This window comes from Alexandromys fortis, unplaced genomic scaffold (genome assembly GCF_014885135.2).
Source record: "Alexandromys fortis isolate MF-2015 unplaced genomic scaffold, M_Fortis_MF-2015_v1.1 scaffold_184, whole genome shotgun sequence".
In the NCBI taxonomy this organism is placed as follows: Eukaryota; Metazoa; Chordata; class Mammalia; order Rodentia; family Cricetidae; genus Alexandromys; species Alexandromys fortis.
This window is the reverse complement of record NW_026068125.1, coordinates 3,208,344-3,226,951: the sequence shown is the minus strand read 5'-3', so window position 1 is coordinate 3,226,951 and position 18,608 is coordinate 3,208,344. Positions and strand designations below refer to the sequence as shown.

Genomic DNA, 18,608 nt, shown 5'->3' with positions numbered 1-18,608 from the left:
CATATAGAAGAATCTACCAGCCCTTGGAATTCTCCTGTATTTGTGGTTAAGAAAAAATCAGGTAAATGGAGAATGGTGACAGATCTCAGGGCCATAAACAAGGTTATTCAACCTATGGGCCCTCTGCAATCTGGAATTCATTTGCCCTCTTTATTACCAAAAGGATGGCCTCTCATAGTTATTGATTTAAAGGATTGTTTTTTCACTATACCTTTGCAAAAAAAAGAAAAAAGAGAAAAATTTGCCTTCACAGTGCCGACTTATAAGAATTCTCTACCTTTGAGGAGGTACCACTGGGCCATCCTCCCCCAGGGTATGTTAAATACCCCTCCCTGTGCCAATATTTTGTGAACCAACCATTGCAAATAACATGCAAGAAATTTCCCAAATGTATAGTATACCATTACATGGACGACATTTTGTTATCCGATTCAAACATGAATACCTTGAACAGTCTGTTTGAAGAAATAAAGATACTTTTACCTAAATGGGGATTGCAAATTGCTCCTGAGAAGATACAGAAGGGAGATTCTGTTAATTATTTAGGTTATAAAATAGGTTTGCAAAAAATTAAGACACAAAAGGCACAAATTAGGAGAGATCGCCTACAGACTCTTAATGACTTTCAAAGACTGTTAGGAGACATTTCCAGTCTACGACCAGCTGTTGGGATAACACCTGATCTAATAATTCATTTGAACAAAACCTTGGAAGGTGATAAAGACTTAAACAGTCCCAGAGAATTAACAGCTGAAGCAGAAAAGGAACTGACAATAATTGAGGAAAAATTACAACAGGCACATGTGGACAGGGTGAATCCAGAGCTCGATTGTATTCTCGTCATATTACCATCCAAAATTTCTCCTACAGGAATTTTAATGCAGAGAGATGATATTATCTTGGAATGGATCTTTTTACCACATAAACCAAGTAAAAAACTGAAAACTTATGTGGAAAAAGTCTCTGAGTTAATTATAAAAGGCAAGCTGAGACTTCGTCAACTAGCAGGCATAGACCCAGCAGAAATTATAGTGCCTTTCACTGCTGATGAACTAAAGAAATTATGGGAAGATAATGAAACATGGCAAAGAGCTTGTGCTAATTTTTTGGGAGACATTAATAACAACTATCCAAAAAGCAAGAGGCTTAACTTCATAAAGAGAACTTCTTGGATCCTTCCTCGAATCGTCCGTGATGCTCCAATAACTGGAGCCCGTACATTCTATACTGATGCCAATAAAACAGGGAAGGCAGGTTACAAATCGGAAGACTTGGGTAAGGTGGAACAAAGTCCTTATGATTCTGTCCAGAAGGCAGAATTATATGCCATTCTTATGGTGCTAAGGGATTTTAGAGAACCTATTAATATAGTTACTGATTCACAATACGCAGAAAGAGTTATTTTACATATTGAAACTGCTGAATTTATACCTGATGATACAGAACTAACCTCATTGTTTATCCAGGTTCAAGATTTGATCAGGAACAGGCTTTGCCCTATGTACATAACACACATCCGATCCCATACGGGTCTGCCAGGTCCTCTAGCACAAGGTAATGCAGAAATTGATCAATTATTGATTGGTAGTGTGCTACAAGCCTCTGAATTTCATAAAAAACATCATGTTAATAGCAAAGGTTTGAAGAAAGAGTTTTCTATCACATGGCAACAAGCTAAGGAGATTGTAAAGAAATGCCCTACTTGCTCTTTCTATAACCAAACGCCACTGCCTGCAGGGGCTAATCCAAAGGGCACCCAAAGGAATGAAATCTGGCAGATGGATGTGTTTCACTTTGCAGAATTTGGCAAATTGAAGTATGTTCACCACACCATTGACACTTATTCAGGCTTTCAGTGGGCAACTGCTTTAAGTTCAGAAAAAGCTGATTCAGTAATCACTCATTTATTAGAAGTCATGGCTATCATGGGTATACCTACACAAATAAAGACAGATAATGGTCCTGCTTATGCCTCTAGGAAAATGAAACGGTTTTTTGACTATTACAATATCAAGCATGTTACAGGTATACCATACAATCCTACAGGTCAAGCAGTCATAGAAAGATCAAATCGAACTATAAAGGATATGTTGAATAAACAGAAAGGGGTGGAAAACACCCCCAGAAATAGGTTACATAATGCTTTGTTAACCTTGAATTTTCTTAACGCTAATGAGAAGGGGACAACGGCTGCAGAAAGACATTGGATAATGGAAAAGTCTACTGAACTAAATCAACCAGTTTATTTCAAGGATGTGCTGACCTCACAATGGAAGCCAGGAGATGTGCTGCGTTGGGGAAGGGGTTTTGCTCTTATCTCCACAGGTGAGGAACAATTGTGGATACCGTCAAAATTAATAAAGGTTCGGTTTGAAGAAGAGAAGCCACTTGGAAAAGATAAATAACAATTCATTCACAAGGATGGCGAGCATACTGATGGTAAGGAATACAGATAGGTTGGGGGCAGGGTTATTTTCTTATCTCCACAGGAAAATACTGATCTTCAAAGAAATGAAGGGACCCTGAATATTTAATTACTGATGAATGGACGCATTTTGTAAATATTAATTATATATATTAAACATTTCTTTATAAATATGTAGAGCTGGTTTTGGAGTTGGACTATGGCTCAGTCCCTCTTCAATCTCAAGCCTGTTGATAAGAGATATTTCAGAGTTTCTGTCTCAGGTCAGGAGCCATGCAATGGGACAGAATAAGAATAATTATGAACTTGATAAACTTTCTTTGCTTTTCCTCATATCTGTGTCTTTCTTTATATGTCAGTATATGTCCTTGTTGTTAATGTTTATATTTCCAATAACAAACAACAACTTTCCCTACAGTAATCTTTAAAGTTGCCAGGAAGAAGATGGGGCCCCATAATAACAACTCCACCTGATTGATATGATGTCATGATACTGATAGCGCTACTACAAGACCTGCTTTGGGTACCAGCTGCACAAGACAGTTCCAACATGATTAGCTGAAATGGTACACATCTTATACAACATTTTGGCCAGACCTTCACAAAATACTCAGAGACCATTTGCAATTTTAAAAACATTGATTTGGGAATTTTACCATCATTTGCTTTCACAGGAGCCCCTAAGAAGAACGTCGCCCCCATGTCAGCTAGAAGCAATTTTAGAGGACGACGTCCCTTCTCCCAACAGAGTTTGCCCTCAGGGTTAGGGACATATTTTAGTGGTTGGTTTAGGGTTGAGGGGATGGGGAGATAATTTATGGAATTAGGGTATTTTCAAAAAAGGGGGGGGATTAACTGGTTTGATGGGATGATTGGTATTTTGAATTACTGTTTTTAGAAAATTGTATTGGTACTGTTTCCTGCATATTGATATATTGAATATTGAATGTGAGTGTTCCTACCTCTATTTTTGTATAAGAGTATGCTTATAACTTTGTCTACATTGTATTGATACATCTACCATATTACAATGTACATTTCTACCTCTGATACTATTTATATAAAACATTGTTTACATTTGATATGTAATGACATTGTTTACAGTTGAAGATCATTGTCTTCATATATTGCACAGTTGTTTATTCTTTTAGTCTTCAAGATAGATAGTATAATCTTCAGCCTCTTCGAAGAGCTGTAGAAAATGGCCTTTAATCTAACCTAGAATTCTGTGCCAACAAGACACAATTACTCCTGGCAATGCCACTCTATTCCCGAGAGAACGTTGAGCACCAAAGACACTCCACTGGGAGCTTGTCTTTGGGTTAACTGGCCTCTGGGTTAAGAAAAGTTCATACCCCAACTTCTGACAATGAAACGGGATTGTCTTATCCTGACAAGACATGGTAGGATAGTTCTAAGAAAGTTCCTTGCCTTTAATAATGGTATGTCAGTTATGTTAGGCCTTAGCCAAAGTTGGTTGACTCAACATTGCAACCGAGACTTTGGGTGATTGCCCAGGTAGTCAATTGTCTCTGTCAATTGTTGCACATTTTGGATATCTCTCGTTTGTTAAGTTTTATTCCCTTCTCAGATCTTTGACGGAGTTGAAGATTATATAATTGTAGTTACTCTCTACATTATTTAGACTCCTTGAGATAGAATGTTTACCAAAACTTTTGTTCTCAATATTGCTTGTTATATTTATTATTTGTTATTATAGTATATAGTTGTATTTGGTTTAGTTCTGTCTTATTTAGACAAAAAGGGGAGATGTAGGGATAAGTCCTGCCCCTTAGGGGGCGTGTTCGCCTTGGGCTAATATTTACCTATAAATCTGGTGAGTGTGCTCCCAACCATCGCTCCTGCTTTCCTGGTCTCCACGGGAACAGTGGTTCTGTAAGTCTATTTCCCCATGAAAGCTGTATATATTTTTACAATCTATCTGCATTTGCTTACGCTGTTACATTTTGGCACCCAACATGGGGCTCGAACCCACGACCCTGGGATTATGAGTCCCATGCTCTACCGACCGAGCTAGCTGGGCGACCAGGAGCTGGGGTGGCGGAAACTCAGCCTGCAGCTCCTACTACAGAGAATTGTTCTTTGAAGGTTTGGGAAGAATTTTGCTGGGAGTTTGATGGGTATTGCATTGAAGAATCTGTAGATGGCTTTTGGTATGATTGCCATTTTTATTATGTTAATTATACCTACCCATGAGCATGGAATATCTTCCCATTTTTTACTGTATTCTTTAATTTCTTGATTCAAAGGTGGGTCTTCTACTTGTTTGTTTAGAGTTATTCCAAGATATTTTATGTCATTTTAGTCTATTGAGAATGGCAATGTTTCTCTTTTTTTTTTTTTTTTTTTTTGTCAGCCTGTTTATCATCTGTGTAAAGGGCTACTTGTTTGTTTAGAGTTATTCCAAGATATTTTATGTTATTTTTGGCTATTGAGAATGGCAATGTTTCTCTTTTTTTGTCAGCCTGTTTATCATCTGTGTAAAGGGCTACTTGTTTGTTTAGAGTTATTCCAAGATATTTTGTTATTTTTGGCTATTGAGAATGGCAATGTTTCTCTTTTTTTGTCAGCCTGTTTATCATCTGTGTAAAAGTGGATTATTGATTTTTTTTAGTTAACTTTGTATTCTCCTACATTACTGAAGGTGTTAATGAGTTGTTGAAGTTCCTTGGTAGAATTTTCGGAGTCACTTACATAAACTATTGGATCATCAGCAAATAGAATTTAATTTCTTCTTTTCCAATTTGTATCGTCTTGATCTGCTTTTGTTGTCTTATTGCTCTAGCTAGAACCTCGAGTACTTTATTGAATAGATACGGAGAAAGTGGAAAAAATTATCTTGTTCCTGATTTCAGTGTGTTTGCTTTGAGTCTATCTCCATTTTGATTGATGTTAACTGTTGACTGGTTGTTTATTGTCCTTATTATGTTTATGTATGCTACTTGTATCCGTGCTCTCTCCAAGACCTTTGTCATGAAGGACATGTTGCATTTTTTCAAACGCTTTTTCAGCTTTTACTGAGAGGATCATATGGTTTTTCTTTTTCACTTTGTTTATATGTTGGATTTTATTGACAGATTTTCATATATTAAACCATCCTTGTATGTATCTCTGGGATGAAGCCTACTTGGTCATGGTGAATGATTTTTCTGATGTTTTCTTGGATCCAGTTGCCTGTATTTTATTGATTATTTTGACATCAAGGTTCATGAGTGACGTTGGTCTGTGATTCTCTTTTTAAGTAATGTCTTTGTGTGGTTTGGGTATCAGGGTAATTTCAGTCTTGTAAAAAGAGTGTGGCAATGTTTCTTCTGCTTTTATTGTGGGAAACAATTTGAAGAGTATTGTTATTAGTTCTTTGAAAATTTTGTAGAATTCTGCACTGAAACCATCTCATCCTGGACTTCTTTAAGTTGGGAGACATCTGATGACTGTTTCTATTTCTTTAGCAGTTATAGATCTATTTAGTTTGCTTATTGGTCTTGATTTAATTTTAGTTAGTGATATTTATTCAGAAAATTATCCATTTTCTTTTAGTTTCCCAAATTTGTGGAGTACAGGTTTTGAAAGTATGACCTAATGATTCTCTGGATTTCTTCCATGTCTGTTGTTATGTGCCCCCTTTCATTTTTGATTTTGTTAATTTCAATGTTCTCTCTCTCTACTTTTTGGTTAATTTGACTAACAGTTTGTCTACTTTGTTTCTTTTCTCAAAGAACTAACACTTCATTTATTAATTCTTTGTTTTTAATTAATTATTTCTTTGCTTCTATTTTATTGATTTGAGCTCTCAATTTGATTGTTTCCTGCCATCTAGTCACCCTGATTGAGTTTTTTTATTGTTCTAGAATTTTCAGATGTTCTGTTAATTTATTAGTGTGGGAATTTTTTCAGTTTCTTTATGTTGGTATCTAATACTATGAACTTTCATCTTAATACCGCTTTCATTGTGTCCCATAAATTTAGGTATGTTTATGGTCATTTTCATTGAATATTAGGAAGTCTTTAATTTCTTCCTCTTTTTCTTACTTGACCCATTGGTAATTCACGTGAGCATTGTTTAATTTCCATGTGTTTGTGTATTTCTGAAATTAGTGATGTTTTTGAATTCTAATTTTAAGCCATTGTGATCTGATAAAATGTATGGGGTTATTCCATATTTTGGTATCTGTAGAGGTTTGCTTTTTTATGTAGTATGTCTTCAATTTTTGAGAAGGTCCAATGAGGTGCTGAGAAGAGGGTATATTCTTTGATACTTGGATGCAATGTTCTATAGATATCTGCTTTGCATCCATTTGAGTCATAACACCTGTTAGCTTTCTTATTTCTCTGTTAAGTTACTTCTTTCAGACTTGTCCAGTGGTGAGAATGGGGTGTTGAAGTCTTTCACTATTAGTCTGTGGGGTTTCATTTGTGATTTCAATTTTAGTAGTGTTTTCTTTACATATCAGGGTGCCCTTGTATTTGGGGCACAGTATTAAGATTTCTCTCGAAGAATTTTTTTCTGTGGTTAGTATGGAATGCCCTTTTTTGTCTTTTCTGATTGATTTTAGTTTGAAGTCTATTTTGTTAGATATTAGGATAGCTACACCAGCTCGTTTCTTGGGTCCATTTGATTGGAAAATCTTTTCATAACCCTTTACTCTGAGGGTATGTCTGTCTTTGAGGTTGAAGTGTGTTTCTTGTATGCAGTATAAAGATGGATTATGTTCTTGTATCTGCCACAGACCACCCAAAACAAGTACGGGGATCCCTGGGATGAGTGTCCTTAAAGGGTAGATGGGTAAGGATTAGGCAATGACAAACAGAAACAAACAGAGAGGCAGATTAAATTTGAGTGTATTTTGAAGCTTTCAAGCAAAGATTTTTATACATAATGAAGCAGATACTAAAATTCTTAAAAGATGTGTTCAGTGAAGTAATCACAGATAGAACAGATAACATTGTAATTTGGCAGAGTAAAGAATAAAATCATCCAAGGCATGTAACCAAGAACAGGTTAATGCATAAAATAATTCAAAGATAATGGCTCATTTTCAAGAACAGGTTAATAAATTTTATGGTTAGTTATTTCTTAATAGCTAGTATCAAGTTTTTGTAAATTTTCAAAAAATTGATCCTTGTTTTTAGAGCTTTCTCTACTATATTTCTAAGCCCATTTTTGATGACAACAACCACATGAAATTTCATTAATATAAACGTCTTTGACTAATTTATAATTTTGTCAGTAATTTATGAAGTAAAGTGCTGGTTTTACAGAAATAAGGTCATGGTTACTGACTCCATCTCAAGGGATGGTTTCTCGCTTGAAGTCTCAGCATAGGTTACCAGGAACATCTTGTAAATATGAAAAGAGAATAGAAGAATATAAAAGAGGTAGCCATGAGAGCTATGGCTTAATATTTTGCTCAGGTCAAGAGTTCTACAACCAGTTTCAGACCTCCTTCTTTTGAATTTTTTACCTCACTCTGTGGAACTTGTCATACATATCATACTGGAGTTGGTGTGGAACGTATCCAATCTTTTAATCTGTGTCTTTTTATAGGTGAATTGAGTCCATTTATATTAAGGGATATTAATGAACAGTGATTGCTAGTTCCTGTTATTTTAGTTTTCATTGTTGATTCACATTCCATCAATTCTACACATTTTCTGTGCTGCTATTTTTTGAGGTTGTTAATATAAAAGGGAGCAATAAGGCAAAACCTCAGTAAGTGGAAAGATAATCTGTGAGAGAGAATTAAGTCCTGAATAGATTCTAGCACAGTGCTAACACACTAATTTTTATTGAATTTAAGGTCCTTTTGAATGGAAGAGTGATGGCAATTTAATTTCCTTTTTTCTCCTCCTTCCCCTCTCCTCCTTTTTCCTTTTTTTTTTTTTTTTTTTTGAGACAGGGTTTGGGATCAGACTAACCTCAAACTTGCAGAGATCGACTGGCCTTTGACTCTTGAGTGCTAGGATTCAAGGCATGCCCCACTATTCCTGGCCTTAAATGTGTATCCTAGGCTGGCCTTGAACTAATGATCTTCCTGCCTCAGAGATGAGAATTTCTAAATACCATAAAATACTAGCAAAGAAAAAGAAAGGAAGAAACAGAACTTGGGGATAAATAACTTGACCTTTAATGAGTACAGGAATGCCCTCCCCAAGCAAGAAAAAGGAGATACCACTGAAGAATAACTACAATTCATCATTTTTTTTTTGCTGTATTCACCACTGTTTTGTTGTATTAACTAGAGTCACTGTTTTATTGTATTAAATAGTTGATTGGTTTCAAATAGATTTTATGCAGTGGGGACAAGGAGAATCCTCCAGTCCTGCTGCTGCCATTTGGTACTGCTGTGCTTCTCCACTCACACCTTCACAACTCCTACATCTGTTGGCCAAAATCATTACACCTTAAACTCTCAATAGAGACTTGGCCAGATTTTAATGGAAGTAAGTGATCTAATGTTAGATTGCAATTTGTAAATCATTCCCAAGACAAGGACAGACAATATCACCAACCATGAAATTAAAAACCTTTTAGTTTCTACTATGGATGGAATTCTAGAAGAGATATACCTCAAATATATACTGTTTTAGCCATAGCTGTTATTAGCTTGATACTTCATAATACATCCTTATAGAAGTGCTTTGATAACAGAATCAAAAACGAGAAACTTATAGAAATGATACAGACTCTACAGACTGGTAATGAGAAGTTAGCTGAAAGGATTTATAATGTTGAAACTGACAATCAAAATCTGTTAATAAGTTATGAAAAGTTAGCAGATCAACTATCCCTCCTGTAAGGCAATATACTTGCATCCAAATAATCTCTAAGGATGAGCAGATATCATTAATGTAAAAATTAAAAACTTGCAATCATATGTGCATGAGGAGAATCCAAAATTAACTGATTTAATAAAATCATTAGAAATATTCACAGGTCAAAAGATTCAAACTTTAAAAGACATTAATAAAAATATTTGAAACAATTGAAGAACTTGTCCAAAATGATAAGCAAGTAGAGGTGGTACAGACAAAAAGGAATAGTAAAGATTTAATATCGTCAATATTTCTCAGAGATGACTTACCAAGTGTTTTAGCTACTTATCCTATTACTACTTCTGAAAAGCCAGCAAATATTAAATATCCAAAAGGATATACACAATGTAAATGGGACCCTATACATATGAAAGATTTAAAATATATTAAAGAAGCACTAGTTTCTCAAGGCATGAATTCAACATATGTGAGACAGTTAGTAAAGACATGGGTTTCAAGAAATAAGGTTACATACTTCACATGATTGGCTTTAATTAGTCTTAGCTGTATTAGACCATTGCCCACAGTAAAAAAAGAGTTAATGGAGGGAGGAAGCTAAAGCCCTTAAACATCAAAGTAGAGTCAGAGGTTTTTAGGTCTCCCAAGATCAAATTCTTGGTGAGGGCACTTATGCTGGTCAGAATAGTCAAGTCACATACAATGAACATAGAATAGCATCTTGTTCATATGCTGTACAGCAGCTTTGAATGCTTGGGACAAGATTCCAGAACTAGAAAAAAAATTGAATTGCATACCAAAGTTATATAAGGCTCAAGAGAACCCCTTAGTGATGTTTTGCAAAAGTTAACTAAAGATGTACAAATAGCATAGCAGATCCAGAAGCTAAATGAGTACTTATTGAATCTCTAAATTGTAAAAATTCTAACTTAGAATGAAAAGATACTTGGACCTTTAAATGTCAGATCAGCACCAATGGATGAATGGATCCTAGACACAGCCAATATTGAGCCCTTTGACTATAACACTGAGGATTGGGTAGGAGAAGGAATTTCCAAAGGTATGAAGAGACATCAAAATAACAACTGTTTTAATTTTGGTAGAATAGGTCATCTGAGGAGGGATTATAGACAGGGAATTCCTAGAAATAATGTTTCTTCTGGGAATTACCCAAACAGAAGGATCCAATCTACTTTTTGCAGAAGATGCAGCAAAGACTGACATGGGACCAATGAATGTAGATCCAAAAAAAAAAAAAAAAGACAAATAAGAACACCTGTTACCATTGAAAAACTTCTTAGAGGGGCCTCTCAAAGTTCCTCATGTCAAAAATGGTCAAGTCATCCCCAGTCACTATGGAGGACAATGCTCCAAAGAAAATTTAAAAAATTTAGTGCCAGTTGTAAAAAACCATACTGCTGTGCATGTTAGAATAGCCATGGAGGAAGCATCAAAAATTCCAGTAGAAAATAGAAAACTTATGTTTGGCAGTCCTCTATAAATGATCAAGGACCAAAGCTGAGAGTATGAATAAATAACATTATAATTAAAAAATACTAGACACAGGCACAGATAAAACTATTATTACTCTTCACATTTGAATTGGCCATTTCAGAAGGCAGATGTTCAATTCCTAGGACTGGAACCTCATCTCAGGTATATCAAAGCATGTGATGGATTGAATGCATAGGGCCAGAAAGATACAGGCGAAGGCTGAGGCCATATGTGGCTAGTCTTGAATATACGGAGTTGTGATCTGTTGCAACAATGGAATAACTAGATAATCTTTCCCGCAGTCTCAGAAACAGACCACAAGCAAACTCATGTTTCTGGGAAGGATATTAAAATAAAAACAGTCACTAACCATTCACGTTGTACAAAAACACAGAACAGCAACTGACAAACTCTCAGAGGTACCAATGACACTACCTTTAAATTGTTTTACTATGAAACCTATATGGGATAAGCAATGACCTTTAACAAAAGAGACACTGTAGACTTTAGAACAGCCAGTACAGGAGCAACTAGATGCTTAGTATATTGAAGAATAAATCAGTCTTTGGACGTCTCCTGTATTTGTTGTTAAAAAGAAATCTGGAAAATAGGGAATGATAACAGACCTAAGAGCTGTTAATAAGGTGAGTCAGCCAATGGGCTCTCTACAATGTGGAATTCCTTTGCCTTCCCTATTGCCTAAAGGATGGCCTCTTATAGTTATTGATTTAAAAGACTTTTTTTCAGTATACCTTTACAAGAAAAAGACAGAGAAAAAACAGGCCTTCACAGTGCCTGTGAAGAATTCTTAGTTGGCTAAAAAATGTCTTTCACTGGGAATGTTAAATAACCCCACACCATGCCAATATTGTGTAAGTCAGCCATTGGAAATGATGCATAAGTAATTTCCTGAATCTATAGTTTATCATTACATGAATGAAATTTTCCTATCTGATTCAATTATAAATTATTTAGGAAGAATGTTTGAAGAAGTAAAGACAATTTTGCCTAGCTGGCAAAGAAAATGCAAAGAAGAGATTCTATTAATTATTTAAGTTACAAAATATGTTTACTGAAATTTAGACTTCAGAAGGTGCAAATTAAGAGAGATCAATTGCAGACTTTTAATGACTTTGAAAGATTGCTAGGAGGAAGGTCATTGAGCAATAAAGAAACTGCTTGGCTGGCCCTGATAGGTTAAAACATAGGTGGGAGGAGTAAACAGAATAGAATTCTGGGAGGAAGAGGAAGTGAGGTCAGACTCTACTCTGCTCCCAGAGAGACCCGACAGTTCTGCTCTCTGGAGCAGAGACACCAGGCTCTGCTCTCCCAGGCAGCTCCGACCCAGGATGGACGGAGGCTAGAATCTTCCCGGTAAGCCCACCTTGGGGTGCTTACACAGATGATTAGAAATGGGCTAGTCCAGGTGCGAGAGTTAGGTGAGAAGAAGATAGATAGAAATGGGCCAAGCAGTGTTTAAATGAATACAGTTTGTGTGCTGTTATTTCGGGCATGAGCTAGCAGGTGGCTGGGGTGCTGGGGATGCAGCCCCGCTGCTCCTATTTCAACAGAGACATTTCCCAGCTATGGCCCCCTATTGAAATAGGTCCTGATGACCTGATTAATTTAAACAAAACCTTAGATGGTAACAAGGACTTAAAGAGTCCCAGGTAATTATCAGTTGAATCTTAGAAGAGAAATTACAGAATGCACATGTGGAATGTATGGATCCAAATCTTAACTGTATTCTGTTCATATTACACTCCAAATAGTCCTCTATAAGAATTTAATGCAGAGGGTAGTGGGGGAAGGGAAAGGGAAATGGGAGGTGGGGAGGAGGTGGAAATTTTTAATAATTAAAAAATTTAAAAAAGAATTAAAAAAGAATTGTTTGAGAATTTGATTTATAAAGAGAACTTATTGGATCCTTGCTCTCATTGTACAGGAATCACCAATAACTACAGCATGTATATTCTATACCGATACAAATAAATCAGGAAAAGGAAGATTACAAATGAGAAAATTTAAGTAAAGTGGAACAAAGTCCTTATGATTCTATCTAAAAGACAGAATTATATGCTATTTTCATGGTGCTAATGGATTTTAAAAAACCTTTCAGCATAGTTACTGATTCACAATGTGCAGAAATAGTTGTTTTTCATATTGAGATTACTGAATTTATACAAGATGATACAGAATTGAGTTTATTATTTATTCCGTGTTATTAGCCTCAACAAAAATATTACTTGCCAGGTCAGGGGCATGGGTATCAGAAGTATAAGAAATGAGTACAAAGACGCAAAAATAATAAACAGAAACATAGAATAGTATTTGGAGGGAGTTTCAGTGAGTACTGAAAATCACCTGCATTTAATTTCCAATTGCTTAAAATACTTCTGATCGTAAGAGGTAGGAGTAAGATTTAAAAAACTGCATTAAGATGATACAAGGAAATGAAGAGACTAGTTGAAGGTCACAAGCTACATCCACAGTTAAACATTCTGTTGCTAGAACAAAACAAGTCACACTTACACCCTAGCCGGAAACATTCTGGATCACTCTCTGGGTGGAATCCAGTGCTATCTCCTTAAGGGAACTGGAAACTTAGTTGTATCCTTAGACTTTTGTCTGAGTTAGAAAAATATCTACATCTATATTCCTGAAATACAAGGTCTGGACTTGCTGACAATCACCTTGAGAGAGCAGAACTCTCTGCATTGAATCTAGGTGGGACCTTTGAAGTAGAAACTCAATAACCTTGAAGGAATAGAGGTAAGTTCCAACTCTCTGACTTTTGGCCAAAGAGGAAAGAGGCTCACAGTTTTGGACCTCCACAATTCAGGTATGAAATATACTCAGGAATAGACATTATCTTACTAATTTAACATAAATCCAATCCCATATGGGTCTTCCAAGTTCACTAGAACAAGGTAATGCAGAAATTGATCAATTATTGATTGGAAATGTGCTGAAGGCCTCAGAATTTCATAAAATCACCATGTCAATAGCAAAGATTTTAAAAAGGACTTTTCCATCACATAGTAACAAGCCAAGGAAATTATAAAGAAAAGTCCTAATTGCTCTTTATACAACCAAACATGACTGCAGAAAGTCACCAAAAGGATCATCAAAGGAATGAAATCTGTCAGATGGATGTTTTCCATTTTGTAGAATTTGGAAAACTAAAATATGTACACCTCACTGTTGATATTTATTCAGGTTTTTAATGGGCAACTGCTTTGAGATTGGAAAAGACTGACTCAGTAATCACACATTTACTAGAAGTTAGGGCCATGATGGGTATACTTGCACAAATAAAAACAGACAATGCTGCAACTTATGTTTCTAAGAAAAGGAAAGAGGGTTTTTTTTTGCTTATCATAATATGAAGCATATTAAAGGTCAGATATTTATAGGAAGACCAAATTAAGCATTAAAAGATATGTTAAATAAACATAAATGGATGATAAGTACCCCCAGAAGTAGATTAGAAGATGTCTGATTATTCTTGATTTCTCTTAATGCTAATGAGAAATGAACAACAGCAACAGAGAGGCTTTGGGTAATAGGAAAAAACTTCTGAATCAGCGGGTATACTTCAAGAATGTGTTGGCCTAAGAATGGAAACCAGGAGATGTGCTATGCTGGGAAAGGGGTTTTACTTTTTTTTTTTCACAGGGAATAAAAGCTATGGATATCATAAAAAAATATTCAAGATTTGGTTTGAAAAGGAGAAACCTATTAGCAAAGAGAAATGACATTTTATCCACCAAAATGACAATCCTACAAGTTGTAAGGAAACCTCACAAGGGCTGTGGCCTGGGTTCTGTTCCTATCTTTGCAGGAAAATGGGAAGATACCCATCTTTGAGAAGTCAAGAGGCCTTGAACAACTAGATGCCTGAAGAAGAAAAAATAGCTATCTAGAAAGAATCACCAAAGTAAAGAAAAACCTCACTTATGATACCAATATTCTCTGCATGTAAATATCTCACTACCTAAATATCCTTACTTCTTGGTATATTGGTAGTCCCAAATCTATCAAAAAAATTAATGCTATCTTTGGAGTAGGACTGTGGTTCTTTTCTAAACCCAAGAATATTCTTAAAAGAAAAATTCGGAGTATCTGTCTCATGTCAGAAGAGCTATTTGGTGTAGGACAGAAGGAAGATAAAAACTTAGGGAGAAAGGTTGTTGCCAAAATTCTGCTTTCAAAAATTCTACTTCTCCCCATAACTCTTTTTGTCTTTATGGTACCTATTCTGAATGTATGTCTATCAAAATCCAAACTTTCCATTTTGATATGAATAATGTTTAAGTTTTTTATACTGAATAAGAAAGTTTTTTTACAGCAATTCTTTGAAGTCTTCAGGAAGAAGATGGGGCCCAACCACAATGATTCCACCTGATTCATATGATACCATTGATCTGATAGCACTTTAAGATTGATTTTTGGCTACAAACTGCTAAAAATTATTCCTACTTGATTAGTTGAGATGTTCAGCTTCCTACCATGTTCAGAGTTCAAACAAGAACTTTAAATAAGAACTTCAGAAAAATTCTGCCAACTACTCAGAGATTATCTACAATTGTACCAGACAGTAATATTGAGACTTAACCATCATTTTAGTTTTTATACAATCCCATAGAATTAACATTGCCCCATGACAGCTGGAAGTAATTCTTAAAAAAAAATCTCTCCCATAGATTTTTTTCTCCTCAAGATTAAGGACAATTGTCATCTGTTAGGATTGGTTATAAGTAGTATAGTGGTGAGGATGGAAATGAAGTAGACTTAGGGACATGGTCCTGTGACTTTCATATCATAGTCCAACATCAAAGGAACTCAGGATAGGAACATGGACAAATGAGCTCCAGCTCTGTGATGTTAACTGACTCCTCAGTGAGAGGCAGTATTTGTTCTTAGAGATTTGTACCAATTCGGGAACCAGTGGATTCATTGAGACTTTCCTGAGAAGCCATCATTTTCCCATGGGGTAAAATGCCTATTTCCTGTTTATTCCCCAGGTCCTGTATTTCTAGGTTCTTTTTTTTTCTGCATCTTTCATTAATAACTGAATATTGTGAGGCCCCAAGAGAGCACTATAGTCCCAATTTAGCAAGGTTCTAGGATTGATTTGAAGAGAAGATTTCCACCAGATCCAGTCCAAGGATGGCCATACTAGCTCAAAACGCTAGGAATTCTCTTTGATATATTTTTCTTGGGCACAGTTCTAGAAGTAGAGAACTAGAATTGTATTGAAAAGAGCTGGAGCTCATTCTTCCAGGTTCCTACTCTGCTTCCTTTGATGATGGACTATGATATGAAAACATAAAAAAGAGGAGGGACTTATCTAAATTCTGTACAGGTACTACTTTGTAAAAAATATCTTCCTCCATCATGAGAGGTGATAAAAAGCCCACAAGCAAAAGAGGACTAGGACATCTGCTTTGAGATAGTGTCTTCTATATATGACAGGAAAATAATACCCATAAAATCTCAACAGTATGGTGGTAAAAAAACAAGACCTAAAAAAAGTGATAATATCAATTGCCAATTGGATGGAAGCAATTTTATAAGACACTACCCCTACATAAATACTTACAGGTAATTAGTGACTCCTGAGAAAGAGGGAATCAGTATGTCCCAGGGAAGAGCTGTTGTAGGTGGCCACTTGTTTGTTCCCAGCTACTCAGCTATGAAATAATCACACAGAAACCATATTATTTGAAAAACTCTTTGGCAAATAGCTTAAGCATATTTATAGCTAACTCATATCTTAAATTAACCCATCTCCATTAATCTGCGTATTGCCACAAGGCTGTGGCTTACCAAGTAAAGTTCCAGCATCTGTCTCCAGTGGGGCTACATCACTTCTCACTGATTCTGCCTTCTTTCTCCTAGCATTAAGTTTTCCCTGTCTAGCTAAGTTCTGCCTTGTTATAGGCCAAAGCAGTTTTTTTACTAATTATTTAATAAAAGCAACACATAGACAGAAGGACCTCTCACACCATTTCCCCTTTTCAGTTTAAATAAAAAGGTTTTAACTTTAACATAGTAAAATACTGTAGCTCTGTAGTAGAGTTTGAAGTCAGGGATGGTAATGCCTCCAGACGATCCTTTATTGTATAAGATTGTTTTGGCTATGCTGGGTATTTTGTTTTTCCATGTAAAGTTGATTATTGTCTTCTCCAGAGCTGTGAAGAATTTTGATGGGATTTTGATGGGGATTGCATTGAATCTATAGATTGCTTTTGGTAGAATTGCCATTTTTACTATGTTGATCCTCCCAATCCAAGAGCAGGGGAGATCCTTCCATTTTCTGGTGTCCTCTTCAATTTCTTTCTTCAAAGACTTAAAGTTCTTGTCATATAGATCTTTTATTTCCTTGGTCAGAGTTACCCCAAGATATTTTATGCTATTTGTGGCTATGGTGAAAGGTGATGCTTCTCTGATTTCCCTCTCTGTTTCCTTATCCTTAGTGTATAGGAAGGCAACTGATTTTTTGGAGTTGATCTTGTATCCTGCCACATTACTAAAGGTGTTTATCAGCTGTAGGAGCTCTTTGTCAATGAAAAGTTTTGTCAACTTCAATAAAAAGAATATAAAGAAAAATTAAAAAGAAACATAGTAAAATTACATGCAACAAAACAGTTATCAAGCAAAAATTATAGTTAAAATGTCTATATTAACTGTATCTTTTATCATAATTAAGGAAAACTAACTATAACTTTTCAACTCCATCAAAGACTCCAGAAAGATTAATGTTACTTAAGTAAACAGGAAGTTAATTGTAAGCAAATTCTAAGACTCTAGAATTGACAGAGATGCCTCACTTCCTTGACAGTAACCCAAATTTCTTCTGTAAGATTGGGGCATCCAGTCTTTAGCCTACAGCCCACAGTATCCAACATTCTTTTCCATGAAGCAGGAAATTTCAAAGACAGTTCCACCTATACTGGCAGTTTGTCAGCCACTTTTTTCTGTGTCCTGCAGAATGCCTGGAAGATTTTTTCATGAAGCAGGAAACCTGAAGGACTGTCTCACCTTTTTTAGGCAGCTTCAGCAGTTATTTTTCTGTTGGCCCTGAAAGTTCAGTTCAGCATAACATCAAACAATCTAGGCAAGAGCAGTTTCTTGTCCAAATGACTATCAAACTCCACAAGACGCCTCTTTGATGCCCATCTTTTTCTTTAAGAAATTGGTGCTGCCAGGAGCAGATGTGTCTCATGTCATGAAAAGTCTTAAGTTCTTAAAGCATTTTAAATGCCATATTCCATAGGTATTTGAAAGGTTTGGAGATTATCTAACTAAAACATATCTATATATATCTAGAAAACCTAACTAATATGACTACAAGCTTGGCTATTATAGATGACTCTCTATTAACTTATATTTCTTAATTATACATTGCATTTTTAAATAAGCTGCACAAGCAATACCTTAATCAAAAGCAGAAATACACATATAACCAATTGGACGTCAAATTTGTATCAATAAACCAAGATCTCTACTAATGCAAATCTAAATAGCATATCCCCCTTTAAATTTAAACAAATATTTTAAACGATATTTAGGAATTTGGGTGTAGTTCTTTCCAAACTGCTTCATGATTTTTGTTGGCTGGAGTAAATTTTGGGGGTGTTCACAGCAACATTTTGGGGGTGATTGCTTCCATCAAACCACATTAGTCTTTAAGGTTTCCACAGATTCTCATCCTCTGAGGAAACAAAAGAAGAACCTCTTTTCCAAAGCAACATATCCTTATATCAAAATTTGAAAGTCCATTACCTTTAGAACATATATGTTGTTTTAGCTTAGAAGTCCATACAGTGAAATGTCTTTCTGTACCTAGCTCCTTCACAGTCAAACAATTCAAAGAAGACACAACTATATA

General features: G+C 35.6%; 1 protein-coding gene and 1 non-coding gene across 6 annotated transcripts in view; both read right to left on the bottom strand.

Moving 5' to 3' along the window:
• The window catches only part of LOC126490665 (zinc finger protein 120-like), a 177,396-nt gene that overhangs the window by 120,691 nt on the left and 38,097 nt on the right, over window positions 1-18,608 (bottom strand). For all 5 annotated transcript variants that reach the window (XM_050125748.1, XM_050125746.1, XM_050125745.1 and 2 more), the window contains one exon: window positions 16,317-16,407. The gene's annotated coding sequence lies outside the window, so the exon portion shown is untranslated. The remainder of the gene's footprint in view (window positions 1-16,316; window positions 16,408-18,608) is intronic.
• Trnam-cau (transfer RNA methionine (anticodon CAU)) lies at window positions 4,397-4,469 on the bottom strand. The gene has a single exon. It is a non-coding gene; the product is annotated as a tRNA-Met (tRNA).